The sequence below is a fragment of the Peromyscus maniculatus genome, chromosome 5 (assembly GCF_049852395.1).
Source record: "Peromyscus maniculatus bairdii isolate BWxNUB_F1_BW_parent chromosome 5, HU_Pman_BW_mat_3.1, whole genome shotgun sequence".
In the NCBI taxonomy this organism is placed as follows: domain Eukaryota; kingdom Metazoa; phylum Chordata; class Mammalia; order Rodentia; family Cricetidae; genus Peromyscus; species Peromyscus maniculatus.
Window position 1 is genome coordinate 39,866,988 of NC_134856.1, and position 19,767 is coordinate 39,886,754.

Below are 19,767 nucleotides of genomic sequence, written 5' to 3' on the forward strand. Positions count from 1 at the left end.
CCCGGGGCGGGCGGGTCTATTAAATCCATCCACACCGATGCCAGCAGTTTGCTTGGGCAAACCACCAAAGCACTGGTTAATTTATGGGAATTTAACCCATCATTGGCTCTCAACAATAACCAGAGGAGATCATAGCACTTCGTGGAAGGCAGAGAGCTGAAACAGCAAGTTTGTGTGGTTAATGAGCCTTGTTTAACAGGGGAGGCTCACGTGTTGGAGCATTTTACTGCCAACCAGAGTTTCGCCCCTTTTGCAAGAGACTGGTGCCAGCTTCCTACCGCTCGCGGGCGTTGCTGCCCCAAGACCAGTAGGCATTTTATAAGAATCACGAAACCGTACCCTCACACGCTATGTGTGAATAGCCAGTTATTTTTTTTTTTTACCTTAAATGTAAATGTGATCCGTGTGTTACGTTTCATATGAATTGATGCAACTGAAATAGAGTTAAATCTCATCTCCAAAGACTCATGTATGTTGAAGGTGATGGAGTATTGTAAATGAAAAGCCAGTTGCTTGCTTTAGAAATAATTGCACGACCAGCTTCATTTCCGCTGTTGAGTCAGTCATTCCAGGAGCATTCATTGCTGCCAGCTGTATAATAGAGAATAGGAAAGGTGCTGTCCCTCCTGTTCTCTCTCCGTGGGGAAATGATAGAAAACGCAAAACAACTTCTAGGGAGGAAAAACACGGAGTCCTTGATTCTCTAGTACAGACTACAAGGGCTTAAGGGATTACAAATTGAAGTCATGGTAGTTCTCACCTTTAATCCCAGCACTCAAGAGGCAGAGGCAGGCAGATCCTCTGTGAGTTGGAGGCCAGCCTGGTCTACACAGTGAGTTCCAGACCAGCCAGGACTACACAGTGGGACTCTGTCTCAAAAAAAAAAAAAAAAAAAAAAAGGATTTGATGGAAATGAGCTTAATCTGGGAGGGTTTCCCAAGGAGCCAGTTTTTGAGCCTGATATTCAAGGAAGTAATGGTCATAAATGTGCAGAGATGAGTCAGGAAGGGAAAGGCTTACTGGCTGGAGAACCAAAGGGAAGGATTGGGGTTGGGTAGAAGATCATCAAACTAGGAAGCCTCAACCAAGTCTAACTTGGCAAAATAATTTTCATCTGTTTGTTGTTGTTGACCTGGAATTCACAGAGATTGATCTGCTTCTACCCCGTGTGGGGGGCCGGGACACAGAGACAGCCTGGCCTCAAAGTGGTCATCTCACTGATTCAGCCTCATGAGTGCTGGGATTTACAGGCATGTACTTCCATATCCAGTTAAGTTTTCATTTAAAATTTTTAAATTATTATACCCATGTGCATACCTGGTGCCCTTGGAGGCCAGAAGAGAGTGTCAGATCTCCTGGGACTAGAGTTACAGGTGGTTGTGAACCAGCTAATGTGGGTAATAGGAATCAAATCCAGGTCCTCTGTAAGAGCAGCCAGTGTACTTTCCCAGCCCTAGTTTTCACCTTTTTATAAACCTGTGATACTTGGAAAAAATAGCTTATAAAGAAATAATATGGGGCAAGGTGATGGCTCACCCCTTTAATCTCAGAGGCAGGTAGAAATCTGAGTTCCAGGACAGCCAGAGCTATACAGAGAAAGCCTGTCTCAAAAAACAAAACAAGAAGTAACATGGGGCTGGAGAGATGGCCCAGTGGGTAAGACCCTGTGTTTCTTCTGTCAAGAGGACCCCAGGTCAGTTCCCAGCATGCACATCAGGGGCTCACAACCACCTGGAACTCTAGTTCCAGGGCATCTGACACTTTCTGTCCTCCAAGGGCACCTAAACACACATGTACATACTCACACACAGACATGTACACATAATTAAAGATAGTTAAAATTTTGTGGTTTTTTTTTTAAGTGCTCTAATTGTGAAATTGCAGTGCCCCACTTTTATAATGTCTTATTTATGAGTCTAGTTTATATCCCAGTTTTAGGTAGGGCCAGACACTGCCCAGAAATTAGTGTTAATGAAAGGAGTAAAAATACAGAAATATTGGCATAGGTTTGTAAAAATAAAGTACCTTGACACTGGTCTAGGTAAGTATTCAGGTATAAATTCTTAGAGCCAGAATATTGAATTTTATTCAGTTTTGTGGTATGCAGTAGTGATGAGTAGACAGTTCAACCCTTTATGCTATATTAAGATGCAAAACAAAAGGTGTTTGTTTACCAGACATTTGAATCTGGTATTCATAGCTGTAAATGACAACCATCTAGTAAATGCTTCCCAATATTCATTAGTTCACTCACAGGCCTTGTGTGCTTCTAGAAACAGTTTTACAGATGGTGGCACAGTGACATTTATTAGAAGCCTTTTTACCTACCCTGTACACTTGTTTTCCCATTTTGTGTAGGACAGGCAGTTTTTGTCTGTATAGGTGTGGGTAGGTCAGTATGGTGAGTTTGTGGTGTTCCCTTTTTAAGCCAAGGGATGTAAAAATAAATTACTCAAGTACAAAATCCCTAAAAGAGTCATTTAGTGATCCAGTCAAATTATTTTAAATTTAGAGCTGGTGTCTCCTCCAAGACAGGCTTTTTTTTTTTTTTTGGTTTTCGAGACAGGGTTTCTCTGTGTAGCTTTGTGCCTTTCCTGGAACTCGCTTTGGAGACCAGACTGGCCTTGAACTCACAGAGATCCGCCTGCCTCTGCCTCCCGAGTGCTGGGATTAAACCACCACTGCCCGGCCATCAAGACAGGCTCCCCCCCCCCCCCTTAAGCCAGAGTTTCGTGATTTCATGTAGTCATGCGCTCTCTCTCTCCCTCCCTCCCTTGCTTGCTCTCTCTCTCTCCTTCTCTCTCTCCCTCTCTCTCCCTTTCTCTTCCTCTCTCTCTCCCTCTCTCTCTTCCTCTCTCTCTCCCTCTCTCTCTTCCTCTCCCTCTCTCTCTCTCCCTCTCTCTCTCCCTCCCTCTCTCCCTCTCTCTCTCTCTCTCTCTCTCTCTCTCTCTCTCTCTCACAGACATAAGTATGTGGTGAGTCTGATCTTGAACTTGTGATCCTCTACTTCCAAAGGGTCATAGTTATAGGCCTGAGCTACCATGCTTGGCTCCAGTAGGCCACTTGTAAAAGATATGATTTTAAAGCCCAGTACAATGGCATGAACATTTAAGCCCAACACTTGGAAGGTAGAGGCAGGAGGATCTCTGAGTTCTAGGCCAGCATGGTCTACATAGTGAGTTCCAGGATAGCCAGAGCTATGTAAAAAGACCCTGTCTCAAAAATCAACGAAAAAGAGTTTAGCCTGCTACATGGGAGGTTAAAACAGGAAGAAGGGTTGCTTCAAGGACAACATTGGTATCCTGATGAAACCACTCCTCTCGGGGCGCTGCTGTATGCTCAGAATCCCCACACTTGATGGGTGGGGCCAGGAGGATTGACAGTTGAAGAACAGCCTAGGTCACAAAATCGGAGGTAATATGAGTTGAGGGACATTACTCCTTAAACAAAATGATTTGTCCCTCTTTTAGATGCCTGAAACCTTGCCTTCACATAGCATAATAATGTTCTTCTGGTGGTATGGGCAGGGAATTTCAGGCATATTCTTGCCACCCACATATCAACAGCAGCCTTAGTGTTTTGTTGCCTGAGGTTAGTGTAGTGGGTAGCTGTTCTGTCTATGACCTTGAAGTACATGCATCTACTCTGTTTCCCCCCACCCCCTCCATTCAGTGGATTTCTCGTATTATCTGGTGCCCAACGCAGAGAACTTTCACTCAAGCTAGTCTTTTACCCCTACTGGCCCAGATCTTGCCCACGCCTCCAAGGGAGACAGAACACTGTATACAAAATAAGTGAATGGATGGATGGATGGATGGATGGATGGATGGATGGATGGATGGATGGATGGATGGGCTGGAGAGATGGCTCAGAGGTTAAGAGCACTGGCTGCTCTTCAGAGGACCAGGGTTCAATTCCCAGCACCCATATGGCAGCACACCTTTAATCCCAGCACTCAGGAGGCAGAGGCAGGCGAATCTCTGTGAGTTCGAGGCCAGCTTGGTCTACAGAGCGAGATCTAGGACAGGCACCAAAGCTACACAGAGAAACCCTGTCAAAAACAAAAACAAGAACACACTGGGGAAAGAGAAGACTATCAGCTGGAGAATGATTGCTAAAATGTGTCATTTGTTGAGATTTCTTTGAAGTGAGTAATCAGTTGGGGATGAATTGTTGAATGTGACTTCTGGAGGGAAGGGGAATTTGATCTTAGGCTTGAAGGACAGACAGCTTCTCTGTAGATGTAAGTCAATCCAAGATGAGAGGGTAGTTTGAACTAAAGCCAAATGAGCATGACATACGGTAGGAAACTGAGTGGAGAGCTAACTGCTACAGACCCGAGGGAAGAAAGTAAAATCAATTAGGTTTCTGCAAGACTTGGAAAGAGCCTGAGGAATTGGATGTTTTTCACTTTGTCCTCAGCATTTAACAGGTACCCATAGCGAACAAGGTGTGTATGTGGTAGATGCTGGGAATTCCAAATTGGGAGTGATCCCTACCCTTAGGCTGATAAGGGACAATTATGGCTTGTTGTAAATACTTTCATAGAGGTGAGACTCTTTGCCCTGGAAACAGGTAGATGTGTAAAGGAAACAACATGGTGGCCATAAGAAAGTTGGTGCTGTGCTCATGTGTGTATACACGCATTCTTTCACAAAGCATGACTAAGTGATCATTTTGAGACAAGATCTTGTGCAGCCCAGCTGCCCTCCAATTCTTGATGCTTCTGCCTTAGTATCCTGACTGAGATGATAATAACCCGGAGTTAACACATGAGAAGGAATAGGAAATGTACGCTGGGAGAGAACACAAAGTAGACAGAGGCAGATCATCAGGGCTGTATATACAGTGCTAAGTGGTGGTCTCTAACATAAAAAAAATTGAGCTTTATGAATATTTAATAATATGCCAAGGGAAGAGAGGAGGCTTCACAAAGGAACGGGAGCTGGTCCTGATGACCTTACTCGTTTGCCTGCTGTTATCAGGTTGGAACTTATAGTGCTGTAGTCTCTAGTTAAGTAGTTTCATCTTTTATCATCTGCTCTGAACTAGTCTTTACAAGATGAGCATATGGCTTGCAGCAGTTTCAACATGTGGATCATGAACCCTTTGGGGGATTGAATGACCCTTTCATAGGGGTCACATATCAGATATCCTGCATATCAGATATTTACATTATGATTCATAACAGTAGCAAAATTACAGTTATGAAGTAGCAATGAAATAGTTTTATGGTTGGGGGTCACCACAACATAGGGAACTATATTAAAGGGTCAAAGCATTAGGAAGGTTGAGAACCACTGGCTTAGAGGCTTGTATGAAGGGAACCATAGATTTGAAGATAATTGTTAACACTGCAAACTCTAACAAAAAGGCTGAGCTGACATCCTCTCCCACCCTCTCCGTTGTTAAAATTAAAAACAATTTAGATTTTTGTTTGTTTGTTTGTTTGTTTGTTTGTTTGATTTATTTATTTTTGGCTTTTTGAGACAGAGTTTCTCTGTGTAACCCTGGCTGTCCTGGAACTCGGATCCTCCTGTCTCTGTCTCCATACCCAGCTTTTAGATTTTTATTTATTGTATATTCATGTTTTAGCTGCATGTATGCCTATATACCATGTGTACACAGTGCCCTCATAAGCCAAAGAGGGCATCAGATCCTCTGGAACAGAATTACAGACAGTTGTGAGCCACTATATGGGTGCTGGGAACTGAACCCAGGTCCTCACCAAGAATAGCTAGCACTCTTAACTGCTGAGCTATCTATCTCTCTTCTCTCTCTCTCTCTCTCTCTCTCTCTCTCTCTCTCTCTCTCTCTCTCTCTCTCTCTTTTAAATACAGAGTCTTTCTGTATAGTCTTGGACTGTCCTGTAACTCCCTGTGTAGGCCAAGCTGGTGAATGAAAAGATCCTCTTGCCTCTGCCTCCTGAGTGCCAGGATTAAAGGTGTGCACCACCATGTCCAGACCAATGTTTTCATCTTAAAGCTTTTTTAAAAAATATTTATTTATATTTTATGTGCATTGGTGTTTTGCCTACATGTATGTCTGTGTGAGGATGCCAGATCCTCTGGAACTAGAGTTACAGATGGTTGTGAGCTGCCATGTGGGTGCTGGGAATTGAACCCGGGTCCTCTTGATGAGCAGCCAGTGCTCTTAACTGCTAATCCATTTTTCCAGCCCCCAAAATTTCCATCTTAATATGAGCTCTTTGCCACATGATGAGGTCATTAGATCTGTCAGGAAGTCTATCTGGAAAATGAAATTGTCAAGGAAACCATTTGAAATGCAGATATGCCCACATTATCATCAATAATGAACTTCACCCTAATATATATTGCACTTTGAGTCACTTAGCTGCTGATGCTAGAATGACTTCATGTATTTGTACTTCCTCTTTATCTCATTCTTTCCAGATTTCTGTATTTTATTTTTGTTATTTATTTTATGTGATGGACACTTTGCTTGAATGTATGTCTCTACACCACGTGTGTGCCTGATGCCTACAAAAGCCAGAAGAGGGTGTTAGAATTCCCCGGGACTCTAGTTACGGATGCATGTGAGCCACCACATGGGCACTAGGAGCCATCTCTCTAGCTCTAGTTCTGTATTTTTATGTTTTTATAATATATAGCATCATTAGATACTAACTGTTGAGAGTCTGCTCAAATTGTTACTGATTAGGGATGTGCTGTCAAAAAGGCTTAGGCCTGGGAAGCTGCACATGTTCTTTAAATGGAGGAGGGTTGCAGAAGGTGGGGATAGCAGATGAAGCTGAGAAGCTCCAGTCCTGAGGCTTTCCCAGTACCATTAAATTAGAGACTGGGCGGGATAGTGTGAAACTGCCATGTTGATATTGGTCAGGGTGGTGGCACAGTCCTGAAATTCTAGCTGTCTGGGAGGCTGAGGAGGGAGGATCACAAGTTCAAGGCCTGCTAGAGCTACAGAGGGAATCCAGTCAGCCTTGGCCACTTAACAATGCCCTCTTTGAAAATAAAAGTGAAATGGAAGAGCTGGTAAGCAGACGGATCTCTGTGAGTTTGAGGCCAGCCTGGTCTACAAAGCAAGTTTGAGCAGGCTATTACACAGAAAAACACTTACTCAAAAAACCATAAAGAAAGAAAAAAGGAAAGGAAAAAAAGGGGAGACCTGGGGATATAGTTCATTGCTAGATCACTTGTGGCCTATGTGATGTTGTAGGTTTAAAAAGAAAAAAGGGGCTGGAGACATGGCTCACTGGTTAAGAGCACTGGCTGGTCTTCCAGAGGACCCGGGTTCAATTCCCAGCACCCACATGGCAGTTCACAACTGTCTGTAACTCCAGTTCCAGGAGATCTGACACCTTCACACCAATGCATATAAAATAAATTATAAAAAAAGAAAAAAGAAAAAAGTTGAACTGTCCAGCTGTGATGGTGCTTCCCTTTAATCCCAGCACTCAAGAGGCAGAGGCAGGTAGAAGATCTCTCTGAGTTGGAGGCCAGCTTGGTATGCATAGTAAGTTCCAGGACAGCCAGGGATATGTAAAGACCCTGTCTGAAAAACACCAATTCAGAAAAAAGTTGGAAATAGGAGAGAAAGAAATGGAGCAAAAGTCAAGATTTCTGGCTTGGGAAGCTGGACAGTTGTGAAACCAGCAAGAACAGGGAGCATGCCTCACATGCTGTAATCCTTGGGAATCAAAGGTAGGAAGACTGAGACTTTAAGACCCTGTCTTTAATAACAAAAGAACACATTAAAAAAAAAAAAGACCCCATAAAATGAACATGAAAGAACTAGTTTGAGGTCACAACAAAGAACTTCATTTCAGGGCATGTTGTACTTGAGTTACCTATGTGATATCCCTGTGGAAAAGGCCAGAAGAAGCTGGTTGGAAGTACATACAAGTCTGTACTCAAGGGAAATGTCAGAACAGCATTGAATATTTATGAGACATCAGGGTAGAGGTGGTAATTGTGGATGAAGTCATCAAGAGTAATGCAAATGAAAAAGAAGTAGAACCAGAGTGGAATCCTATAGAAACTCTGCTTTTAAAGCCAGGGTAGAGAAGAATCTAGGAAGAGATGGTACAGGAAGACTGGTGGGGAGGAGGGAGAACGGTCACAGAAAACGGCACACTCGCATTCTGACAAAGGGGAACATTGTGAAGTCAGAAGTCCACTGGGTCTGATAGAGAATAAGATTGTTGGTGTCCCTGAGACCTGCTTCATCAGGGTGCAGGAGCAGAGGGCAGTGAGTGGACGGTAATTTTTAAAAGCTCAGCAAAATGAAAGCAACAACGGTGACAGAATTGAGTGAGATACACAGTTTGACTTAGATTGTTTAAGTAGGGAGGAGTCGGGGCATATTTATGGGAAAGAAGGAAAGGCGAGTAGAGTGAGTGAGGGAGAGGTTGCAGAGATGGAAGGGGTGGTGCAGTCTGTTTCTGAGCCAGGAAGTGACATGATGGGAACAGAATTTTAGGTTGGCAGCAGTGGATGCACTGGATGCTGTGCAAAGAGGGAAGAACGGAGCTAGGAGAAACTACAGCTGTGCAGTAAGATAATTCAAACCATAGGTGACAGCCATGGGGTGAGGCCAGAGGGAGACTTTTGCCAAAGGACATAGCAGAACACACTAGGGACCTTCCCCTGCCCAGATGGCCTCTTCCTGACTGTCCACATGCCCACAGACTTGACCCTTGGGACAGTACTTCTGCAGCAAGTTTCTGTTAGCTAAGCACTGGTGCTTCGATCCCAGAGATGTTGAGGCAGAAGAACGAAGTCATTATTGCAGAGGAAGATGTGACAGGATACAGTGACGGGTGGACTATAATGACTTTAGCTGTGAGATTTCTATCCAGGAACAGTAGAGGAATGGTTACCAGTGAAGAAAGGAGTAGTATGGAGGCTGAGGCCCTCACACTGTTCAGCTTTGTTAGAAAGCAGTCAGACAGTGCAAGTCTGCTGTGTGGCGTTTGAAAGCAGAGTTTTGGTTTACAAACAGTATGGAGGAGAGGCCGAAGCAGGGGAAGAGCTGCAAGTTTACCACTGGCGATCCTCACAGGGAGTTCCAGGCCAGTAAGACCCTGTCTCAGGAGAAAAAGAAAAAGAAGAGAGAGATAGCTCAGCAGTTAAGAGCACTGGCTGCTCTTTCAGTGGACCAGGGATCCATTACCAGGACCCACATGGCAGTCTACAACTATCTGTAATTCGGGATCCAGGGGCTCCGATGCCCTCTTCTGGTCTATAGAGAGTACTAGGCATGCATGTACTGCACAGACATATACTCGGGCAAGACAGCTATCCATATAAAAGAGTATAAAATAATGTTGGGTTTTTTGTTTTGTTTTCGAGACAGTTTCTCTGTGTAAAAGCTCTGGCTCTCCTAGAACTTGATTTGTAGACTAGGCTGGCCTCCTACTCATAGAGATCCTCCTGCTTCTGCCTCCCAAGTGCTGGGATTAAAATCATGCACCACCACTACTACCCAGAATAAAATAATTTTGAAAAGGAAAGAAAAGAGTAAACTTTCTAGGCTAAGGAGATGGGAACATTGACTGTGTTGCTGACAGCATCTCACTGTGTGGTCAAAGCTGCTCTCTCTTGTTCAGCCAAGCTGGCCTTTTGGTTTCAAAACAGGGTCTCCTAAAACCAAGGCTGGCTTAAACTCACAGTGTAGCTGAGGTTGACCTTGATCTCTCAGCCCCCTGCCTGAGTGCTGGGATTACAAGTGTGTGCTACCATGTCAGTGTTTTTCTGGCTTTGTTTGCAAGGATTTTTTTTCTGTCCTCTCCCCTCCCTCTCCCGGGGCTTTTCTGTCTTTTTAAGAGAATGCCTTGTTGCAGCAGCTTTATTTGTTTCAGTCTTTTTATGGGACCGAAACGCTGCCAGTTGTGCTAAGGAGGCTCTATGCTCTAGTCTCTAAAATTGTTTCACATTTACATCTACTTATTCATTGGTTGATTGTGGGGGGGGGGGCACGTGTGCCATGGGAGGTAATGTGGAGAGTTCAGAGACAACTTACAGGAGTCGGCTCTCTCCTTCCTCAGTGTATCAAACTCGGGGTTATCAGTTCGTGACTAGCGCCATCTTGCCAGCCCTGGTTTCTTCCTTTTCTCATTTCTTTTCTGTGTTGTACACCACCCCCACCCCCCGCCACTTTCTCTGTGTAACAATTCAGGTTATCCTGGAACTTGCTCTGTAGACCATGCTGGCCTTGAACTCACAGAGATCTGTCTCTGCCTCCTGAGTGCTGGGATTAAAGGCGTGTGCCACCACCGCCCAGCTATGTGGTTTCATTTTTGATGTTTTAACCGGAGTGGGGTGATGCTTGTGGAGGAAAACTTTGTAAAGTCAGTTTTCTCCTGTCTTTCCTTGGGTTCTTCAGGATCCGAACAGGGTCACTAGCCTTGTGAGGCGAGAACCTTTACCAGGGGAGCCATTTGCCCTGTTCAATTTTTTACATACATTTTATTTTGGCATAAAGTGTACAGTGGAGTGAAAATCTGAAGGGAAAACCTTCATTTTGTCAACTGATTGTCTCAGCATTATTGTCAGTCCTTTTATACACTAAGTTTGGTGATTGATGGTGGTTGTCCTGAGTACCCTATGGAGAAAGACAGGTCAAAGCCTTATCTGCATTCAGCTGAATGGCTGGTCTGCTTAGTTAGTGCTGTCTGCTGCCCTAGGAGTAACCTGTCCTTTTGTCATTGATTTGACCTGCATCTTTTATGATTTTCATCATCGTCATCGTCGTTATTTTGAAACAGGGTCTCACTATGTAACTGGCTGGCTTTGAAGTCTCCGTGTAGACTAGCTGGTTTAAACCTCTAGAATTGGTCTACCTCTCCCCGGGATGAAAGCTGTTCCCCCCTGGGCCCAGCTGAAGTGCATCTTCCTTTGTGTGTGTGGCCTGATTCTGGATTGTCTTTTTTTTTTAATTTTTTCCTACTTGAGGTTTTTAAAATAATTTATTTTATTTTATATACATTGGTGTTTGCCTGCAAGTATGTCTATATGGGGCAATCAGATCCTCTGGAAGAGGAGTTACAGACAGCTGTGAGCTGCCATGTGGTTGCTGGGAATTGAACCCAAGTCCTCTGGAAGAGCAGTCAGTGCTCTTAACAACGGAGCCATTTCTCCAGCCCTCCATTTGAGTTTTTTTTGTGTTTCGAGACAGGGTTTCTCTGTGTAGTTTGGTGCCTGTCCTGAATCTTGCTCTGTAGACCAGGCTGGCCTTGAACTCACAGAGATCCATCTGGCTCTGCCTCCCAAGTGCTGGGATTAAAGGCATGTGCCACCACCGCCCAACCCTTTTGAGTTTTTTAATTTAATATATTGTACTGTATGTTGTAGGGTAACATTTAATATCTAGTAATTAAAGTACATTATAACAGTCAAGAAATTTTGAAAAATAACAGATAATTTTATATTGTTGAGACAGGGTCCCATGTAGCCCTGGCTAGCTTTGAACTCATGGGGTACCTAAATCCATTATCTACTTGGAGAAAACAAATAGTTTTGTAATTAAACTAACAATGGTGCACCACCATTGCCCAGCTGTAATATCCCTTTTCAATGAAAAAAAAAAAAAAACTAGACCTTACTCATCCATCCATTTTATGGCCAGTGAGTGTTCTATATGATGATTGACAGGTCAGGTACATACCTTGCACCTGGAAACACATAAACTGAAGGTGAGAGTTTCTCAAAGGATAGTAAAGGTGTTACCAAAGTTGAATGGATGGTTGCAGCTATAAACAATAGACAGCCACTACATTGTTCTAGAAACATCAGAAGTTGATATTAGAGATTTAGGAGTCTTACAGACAGCTGTAAAAGGAAAACAGAATAGATTTACTGGAGTACAGCAAATGGAGCTTTTGAAAAAACTCTTACCACTCTAAATGATTCTCAACCTTTATTTTAATGGTACTTTGAATATAATTTTCTATGAATTTCTAGAAACTTTGCAAATATTCCTTATCATCTATTTTTCCAGGTAGGCCAACCAAAATATGTAGCATTCAGGCCAGGGATTAGCTCAGTTGGTAGTGCTTGCTTAGCATGGACAAACCCTAAGTTTGTCCTCAGCATTCCATGAGCCTGGTGTGGTGGTGCATGCCTGTAGTCCTAGCGCTTGGAGGCGGAGGCTCGTCATCATCATGTAACAAGTCCAGCCTTGGTATAGGAGATCTGGTGGAGTTGGGGGAGCACTCTTAGGCTAGGCCTTTAAGTCAGAAATAGGTTTAGATAGAAATATTTGTCTATCAAAATAGAATATACAAGTTTATTTTTGCAAAGATTATTTGGTTACAGAAAACCAAAACACGCTGATTTAAGTTGAAGTGGCATGAGTTACCTCAGGTAACTCCTAAGCCTGGGGGTGGGTCTAGGTTTAGATGCAGTAGAATCCAAAAGCTCAAATTATCTTCCTTGGCCACAACAGTTCCTGTTGTGGAGAGTCTAATTCTGTACAGTCAGCTAAAGTGGCACCAACAATTCTAGGAATATCTAGTCCTAACTTTTTTTAAGCAAGATCTCTCACTGGGTGGCCAGGTTAGCCTTGAATTCTTCACCTCGGCCTCCTAAGAGCTGAGATTATAGGCAGGAGACACCATATTCAGCTCTATGTCATCCTGATCTAGTAACTCCCACCTGATAAGTAACTTCCTACTTACCAGCTTCAGAAAAGGATTCTAATTAGCTCCACATTGCCCACTTCTTGAACTGTGCCACTGTTACCAAATGATAGAGACTATGGTCTAGGCCTAGGTCATATATATGGAGATTTGAAAATGCATCAGACTAAAATATTAATGGGGTGGCTGCTACACAAATTTATATCCACTGTAACAGTGCAAACAGGAGGTCAGGAGAAGGTATCAGATGCCCTGAAACTGGAGTTACAGACTTATAGCCAACATCTGTGGATTCTGAGAACTGAACCCTGATCCTCTGCAATAACAGTAAATGGTCTTAATTGCTGAATTAATCTCTCCAGCCCATTTGTTTTTAACCCTGGCTGGCCTGGTACTTCAGAGATCTACCTACTTCTGCCTCCTGAGTGTTGGAGTTGAAGGTGAGAATGCCATGCCTGGTGAAAATATGACTTTTTTGTTGTAGTTTTTCAAAACAGGATTCCTTTATGTAGCCCTGGCTGTCCTGGAACTAACTCATCTGTAAACCAGGCTGGTCTTGAACTCAAGAGATTCATCTGCCTCTGCCTCCTGAGTGTTGAGATTGAATGTATGTGCCAACACCACTGGACTTTTTTTTTAAATTTATTTAAACTTTATTTTATGTGCATTGGTGTGAAGGTGTCAAGTCCCCTGGTACTGGAGTTACAGACAGTTGTGAGCTGTCATCTGGATGCTGGGAATTGATCCCAGGTCCTTTAGAAGAGCAGCCAGTGCCCTTAACCACTGAGCCATCTCTCCGCCCCCCCCCCTTTTTTATTCATCTATTTATTTTACGTCCCAGCCGAAGCCTCCCCCAACTAGAGTTATATAGATGATTGTAAGCTGCCATGTGGATCCTGACAAATGATCCTAACCCTCAGGTCCTCCGCAAGAGTAACTAGTGCTCTTGACATCTGAGCCACCTCTTCCGCCTCTAATTTATAAAATTCTGAAGTGTAGATCTTAAGACAGAATCACTCACTGTGATGGGGATATGGTTTCATCAAGGGACAAAGTGGTAAAATGAGAATTAGGGAGCTGGATCATTTAGCTGTAGTTCCTGCTACTCAGAATGCTGAAGAAAGAGGATCACAAGTTTGTTGGGTTGGGTTTCTTTTGTTGTTTTTGGAGACAGGGTTTCTCTGTAACTGTCCTGGCTGTTCTGGAACTTTCTCTGTAGACCAGCCTGGTCTCAAACTCACAGAGATCCGCCTGCCTCTGCCTCCCAGATGCTGGGATTAAAGGCATGCGCCACCACCGCCCGGCTGAGGATCACAGTTTTAACACCCACCTAGGCTACAGAGTAAGTTCAAGGCAAGCCTGGGAAACTTAATGAGACCCTGGGTCAAAGTAAAGAGGACTGGGAATATAGCTAAGTAGTAAAAGTTTTATCTAGGATGTGCCAGCCACTAGGTTCAAGCTCCTGTAGTGTAATACATGAAAATCCTTTAAATAGCCTTTAGTAAAGTATTAATTTATGAGTTTTGTTATTGTTTCTAATGTTGTGTGTGCATGTACATGAGTGAGTTCTCTTTCTCCCAAAGGCCTGAGGTACCAGATCCCCTTGGAGCTAGAGTCATAGTATTGTGAGCTACCCAGCCTGGTTGCTGGGAACCAGACTCAGATCCTCTGCATGAGCAGCAAGCTCTATTAACCCCTGAGTCATCTTTCTTGCCCTAAGGTATTAATTTCAGCAATTTGAAAAAAGAAAAAAACTACAATTCTTTATGAAAGGAATGCATTTTTCAGCTTGGGGTGGGGAAGGGAAGTATTGCTAAATCACTGGGTATTACCTAGGTTTAGGTAGAGTACAAACTGAAAGGAATGTTAATCCAGTCACATTGTACTTACTGCAAAAACAATGAACTTCAAAAACCTGAGCAAACAGAAGAAAACCAAAAACACCTGAGAAATTATTCTTGTTGTAAGAAGGAAAGGTTTGAACAATATTTTGGACTTACTTGGAAAGTAATGATCTTGAATTTGACTAAAACATGTATGCGTAGTCTTCACCATTTATATAAAATTGACCAGTTCTACAGATAATTTTCTTAAAGTATTTTCCCTTAGGCTTCTCTTGGCCTGTGGTTCTGGGTGGAAGATGAGTGACATACATGGGCTATGAGGAAGTAATGCACGAGTCTGTGTGTCGGGAGAAACAACAGTTTAAGTGTCAGTTCACTAACCACGAACCATCAACTAACCGTGAAGGGTAACAGAGTACACAAAACTCCTGCCATGTAGATATTTTAAAATGCAAATTTCCTTCCCCTTTTACACTCCTTCCCAGATGGAAAGTGGATTTAGAATATCAGTCCCTGTCTGGAAAAAGTGATGTTAACTGATGTGGGAGCATGTCAGTGTAGTGACTGACATAGGGCCATGGTTCCAAACGCTCCTGTGTTCCTGATACTTAAATCCCGTTCTCTGTATCCAAGTAGGAGTAACTCTGCTCTCTCTCTCTCTAGGTGTAATTTTGAACACACACATTCCTACTGTGCTGGTTAGTTCTTATCAACCTAACACAAACAACTAGAGTCGCCTGGAAAGAGGGAACCTCAATTGAGAAATTTCCTCCATCAGATTGACTTCTGGTCATGTCTGGACATTTTTTTTTCATTGTTAATTTATGGAGAAGGGTCTAACTCACTGTGGCAGTGCAAATCTCTAGACTGGAGGCCTGAGTTGTATAAGAAAAGTAGCTCAACAAGCCTGAAAACAGCATTTCTCTGTGGTTTCTGTTTCAAGTTCTTGCCTTGAGTCACTGCCCTGGCTTCCCTGGATGCTTCACTGTTGTGTGGAAGTATAAGCCTTTTCCCCTATCAAGTTGCTTTTGGTCATAGCAACAAAAAACAAAGTAGGACACCTGCCTTTTCTGAGCTTAAAAGGCAAGGTATTATGTTATGATGGCTGTACTCAAATATAGGTTATTAGTGTTATACTCGGTTGCGGTGTCTAGAATTAGTATTAACTTGGATTTTTGCCCTTTCTCATTTAAAACTGTGTAACTAGTCACTCCTACCCCCTTTTAAAATTACAGTAAGGGTGGCACAGCCTTTAATCCCAGCACTCGGGAGGCAGAGGCAGGCGGATCTCTGTGAGTTCGAGGCCAGCCTGGTCTACAAAGCAAGTTCCAGGAAAGGCGCAAAGCTACACAGAGAAAGAAACCCTGTCTCGGAAAACCAAAAATAAAAAAAATAAAATAAAATTACAGTAAGAATCTGTGATTTATTTATTCTCCCCTTAATTTTTTTTGTTTTTTGTTTTTTTAAAATGGGGTCTCGCCGGGCGGTGGTGGCGCACGCCTTTAATCCCAGCACTCGGGAGGCAGAGCCAGGTGGATCTCTGTGAGTTCGAGGCCAGCCTGGACTACCAAGTGAGTCCCAGGAAAGGCGCAAAGCTACACAGAGAAACCCTGTCTCGAAAAACCAAAAAAAAAAAAAAAAAAAAATGGGGTCTCACTAAGTATTTTTGGCTATCCTGGAATCCACTGTGTAGACCAGACTGGCATCAAACACAGAGATTTTCTTATTATATTCTTAATATTCTTATAAGCAAGAGACTTTGCTTTGAAATATGAGAAAGCATTGCTGCTCAGCTGTCATTACAGGGTTTCACCAGGAATTTCTCATCAGACACCAGATTCACTGGGTTGTATATCATCAGGTCTTCCATATATGGAACTTCATTTCTTGTCAAAAAGAAAAACATGCTAAGATAGTAGTTCCAACATCAGATTTTGCCACTGTCCCCTCTACATATCGGCACCTTGGGCCTTGTCTAGAATGGGCCAAAAGTCCAAGACACCAACTCTTCACCAGGATGCCGACTTAGTAATCTCATTTTGTGGAAACAAAGGATCTCAACGTAGGCCATCAGCCTAAAGAAACGTCTTCAGATATAGGTTTGGGGAAACCTGAAACGTATGTGAGAATAGTCTCAGGTGGGAGGAAGGTTTTTCAGATGACCTGCCAACATATGGAGGTTTGCAACACTGGCCCTCTAGTAATCCATCGCAGTTAAGTGCTCTGTGGCCAGACAAGTGTTTTCCACTCTTCAGTTGACCACGTTATTTCTTGGCGTTCTGTATCTTTCTATGTATTTTAAGTGGAGCTTGCTTGTTCCAGTGGTGGGAATGACTGTTTCACAGGAGATCAAATTCGTACTGGTTTTTTTTTTTTAAAGATTTATTTATTTATTATGTAGACAGGAGAGGGTGCCAGATCTCATTACAGATGGTTGTGAGCCACCATGTGGGTGCTGGGAATTGAACTCAGGACCTCTGGAAGAACAGTCAGTGCTCTTAACCTCTGAGCCATCTCTCCAGCCCCATACTGTTTTTATCATTTCAAATTAGGGTCTCATGTATTCTGTGGCCCACGCTGGCCCCACAACTGTGTCAGTACTGCCTACCCAGGTCTTGTTATTCTATACTGGTGATCTTGCTTTGTTTCAGTGAATTTAGTTTTCATTTGGCTAGGAATACAATGAAGACTTTAGTAAAAAGGAATCTTCCTGTGCAGGCACAGTTGACTGCCCTAGAGTTAAGGGAAGAAAATCAAGTGCTTTCTTCACAGTCCACCCTCAGTTCCACCCTGTCCAGAGACCATTTTATTAGAATTCTTATTTGACAGATACATCTTCTGGCCCCTTCTAACACAGGGAAAGGATCTCCTCTTTCATCTTTTTTCCTTCCCTGTCATGTCCACTGATCCTTGGATGTGCCTTCTGGCATCCTGTTTGGGGAGTGTGATATCACAGCCTTTTATTTGTATAATAGTCTTTCCATTTCCTCTTCTCTGCATCTGAAACAACACATTTCACATGTATGGCCCCTACTGACCCAAACAAAGAATGTTAAAACCTGGTAACATGAGATGGATTTGAAGGAGGGAAAACTGAAATGTAACTTTCACTAAAACAAAACTAAACTTTCTAAGGATGCTTCCTAAAAATGCTTTAATACAACCCATGTGTTGCTAAACACAACCCATTATGCACTGTAAAAATCTTTCTATACACAACTAAGCTTTATTTTTTGTTTATTTTGTTTTTTGAGACTGGGCCTCTCTAGCTCAGACTGGCATTGAACTCAAAGTGGTCTTCCTGACTTAGTTTTCAGAGTGCTGGAATTATAGGTATGTATCACAATACTCTGCTCTCAACTGTGCTTGTTAAGAAGTAATGAGAAGGGGCTGGAGAGATGGTGCAGTGGTTAAGAGCACTGGTTGTTGTTCTTCCAGAGGACATGGTTCAATTCCTAGCACCCACATAGCAGCTCACAACTGTCTAACTCCAGTTCCAGGGGATTTCACACCAATGGACATAAAATAAAGTTAATTATTTAAAAAAGAAGAAATGATGAGAACAAAAACTGGACATACTAGCCATTCCTATCATCTCATCAGTTGGGAGGTGGAGGCAGTAATCTGAAGCTTGGGGTCATTTCAACTACACAACAAGTTAAAGACCTTGCCTCTAAATAAATAATACATTGAGATAGATAAGGTGGTACATGCCTGTAATCCTAGCATTTGGAAGCTAAGGCAGCAAGATCAAGTTTGAGTCCCTGCTGATCTGAATCATGAATTCCAAGATAGCCTGGCCAAGACCCACAAAAGAAATATACACATAAAATTGGTCAACACAGAATCCTAGGTAGCCGGGTGGTGGTGGTGGTGGTGGTGGTGGTGCACACCTTTAATCCCAGCACTTGGGAGGCAGAGGCAGGCGGATCTCTGAGTTTGAGGTCAGCCTGGTCTACAAAGCAAGTTCTAGGAAAAGTACAAAGCTACACAGAGAAACCCTGTCTCAACCCCCCCCCCAAAAAAAAACCTAGGTAAAATGAAATTTTACTTAAAAAAAAAAAAAAACCAATGCTTTGAATTTCTAAGAATTCGTGTGTGTGTGTGTGTGTGTGTGTGTGTGTGTGTGTGTGTGTGTGTGTGTGAGAGAGAGAGAGAGAGAGAGAGAGAGAGAGAGAGAGAGAGAGAGAGAGAGAACGAGAACAAGAGCACTTCTGTACCCCATATACGGACAGGATCCTGTGGAGTAGAATAGGCACCAGATCTCCTGGAACTGGATACAGACAGGTGTCAGCTGCTGTGTGGATGCTGGGAATTGAACCTGAGTCCTCTGGAAGACCAGCCAGTGCTCTTAACCACTGAGCCATCTCTCCAGCCCTGGTTTATTTTCTATACAACTAAAGTAAATCCAGGGGACAGTGTAAATAGGAGTACTCTTAAAGAGATTAAACTATTTGACAAGTTTATAGATTTACAAGCTCTATATTTATTTATTTATTTATTTATTTATTTATTTATTTATTTTACGTATCTTTGGATGGAGAAATTCATTCACTAAATGAAAGAGGAGAAAAGACCTAAGAAGTCACTAAGGAAGTTAAGAGTATGCTTACCATAACAAGGAGGACTACATTGACTAGGAGTCTAGTTTTGTGTTGCTTTGCTACAAAGGATCTAATTTATTTAAGGTGAAACCTCCAGAGATACTCTTTAAACTTAGTTTTATTTCTTAGACCCAAAATATCTATCGTATTTCAGAATACTACTATTCTTCGGAAGATGGCTGGTGATTAAAATAGCTAACATTCACTAAGCATAGAGAGCTTGCTAGGCCATGTTCCAACTGCTTTACAGCGGCTGCTTCTGACTTGGAAAGAGATATTCTTATTTCCCCCATAAGTAACTTAAGGCATTGAATATACCCAAGAAGGAAATGCAGACAGCATGGCCCACGAACCTATACTGTTTACTGTGCTAGCTGTGATAAGTATTCATTCCAAATGTTGTTGATGCTAAGATAGTCACGTAAGTAGGAATACGTGCAACTTTGAAGAACAAAAATAAGCAACGTGTGACAAGACAAGGCACGGTGATAAGAGAGTATATTATTAGTCCACCCTTCTGGATGTATTTGCAGTACGTGCTCCTTGGTCATGGGGTAGCTATAGGAGAACATCCTGTATTTTCATACTGTTCATTCACAGTGATTGTTTAGGGACATTCACAAAGCCCTTTCATCTCGTATGTTATTACTGCTGCAGTATTAGTGTTACTGAATGCTTAGTTCCTTTACAGTAAAAATGG

General features: G+C 42.7%; 1 protein-coding gene across 2 annotated transcripts in view; it reads left to right on the forward strand.

The window, feature by feature from the left end:
- The window catches only part of Sntb2 (syntrophin beta 2), an 83,929-nt gene that overhangs the window by 2,916 nt on the left and 61,246 nt on the right, over positions 1 to 19,767 (forward strand). The gene's annotated exons all lie outside the window — the stretch shown is intronic.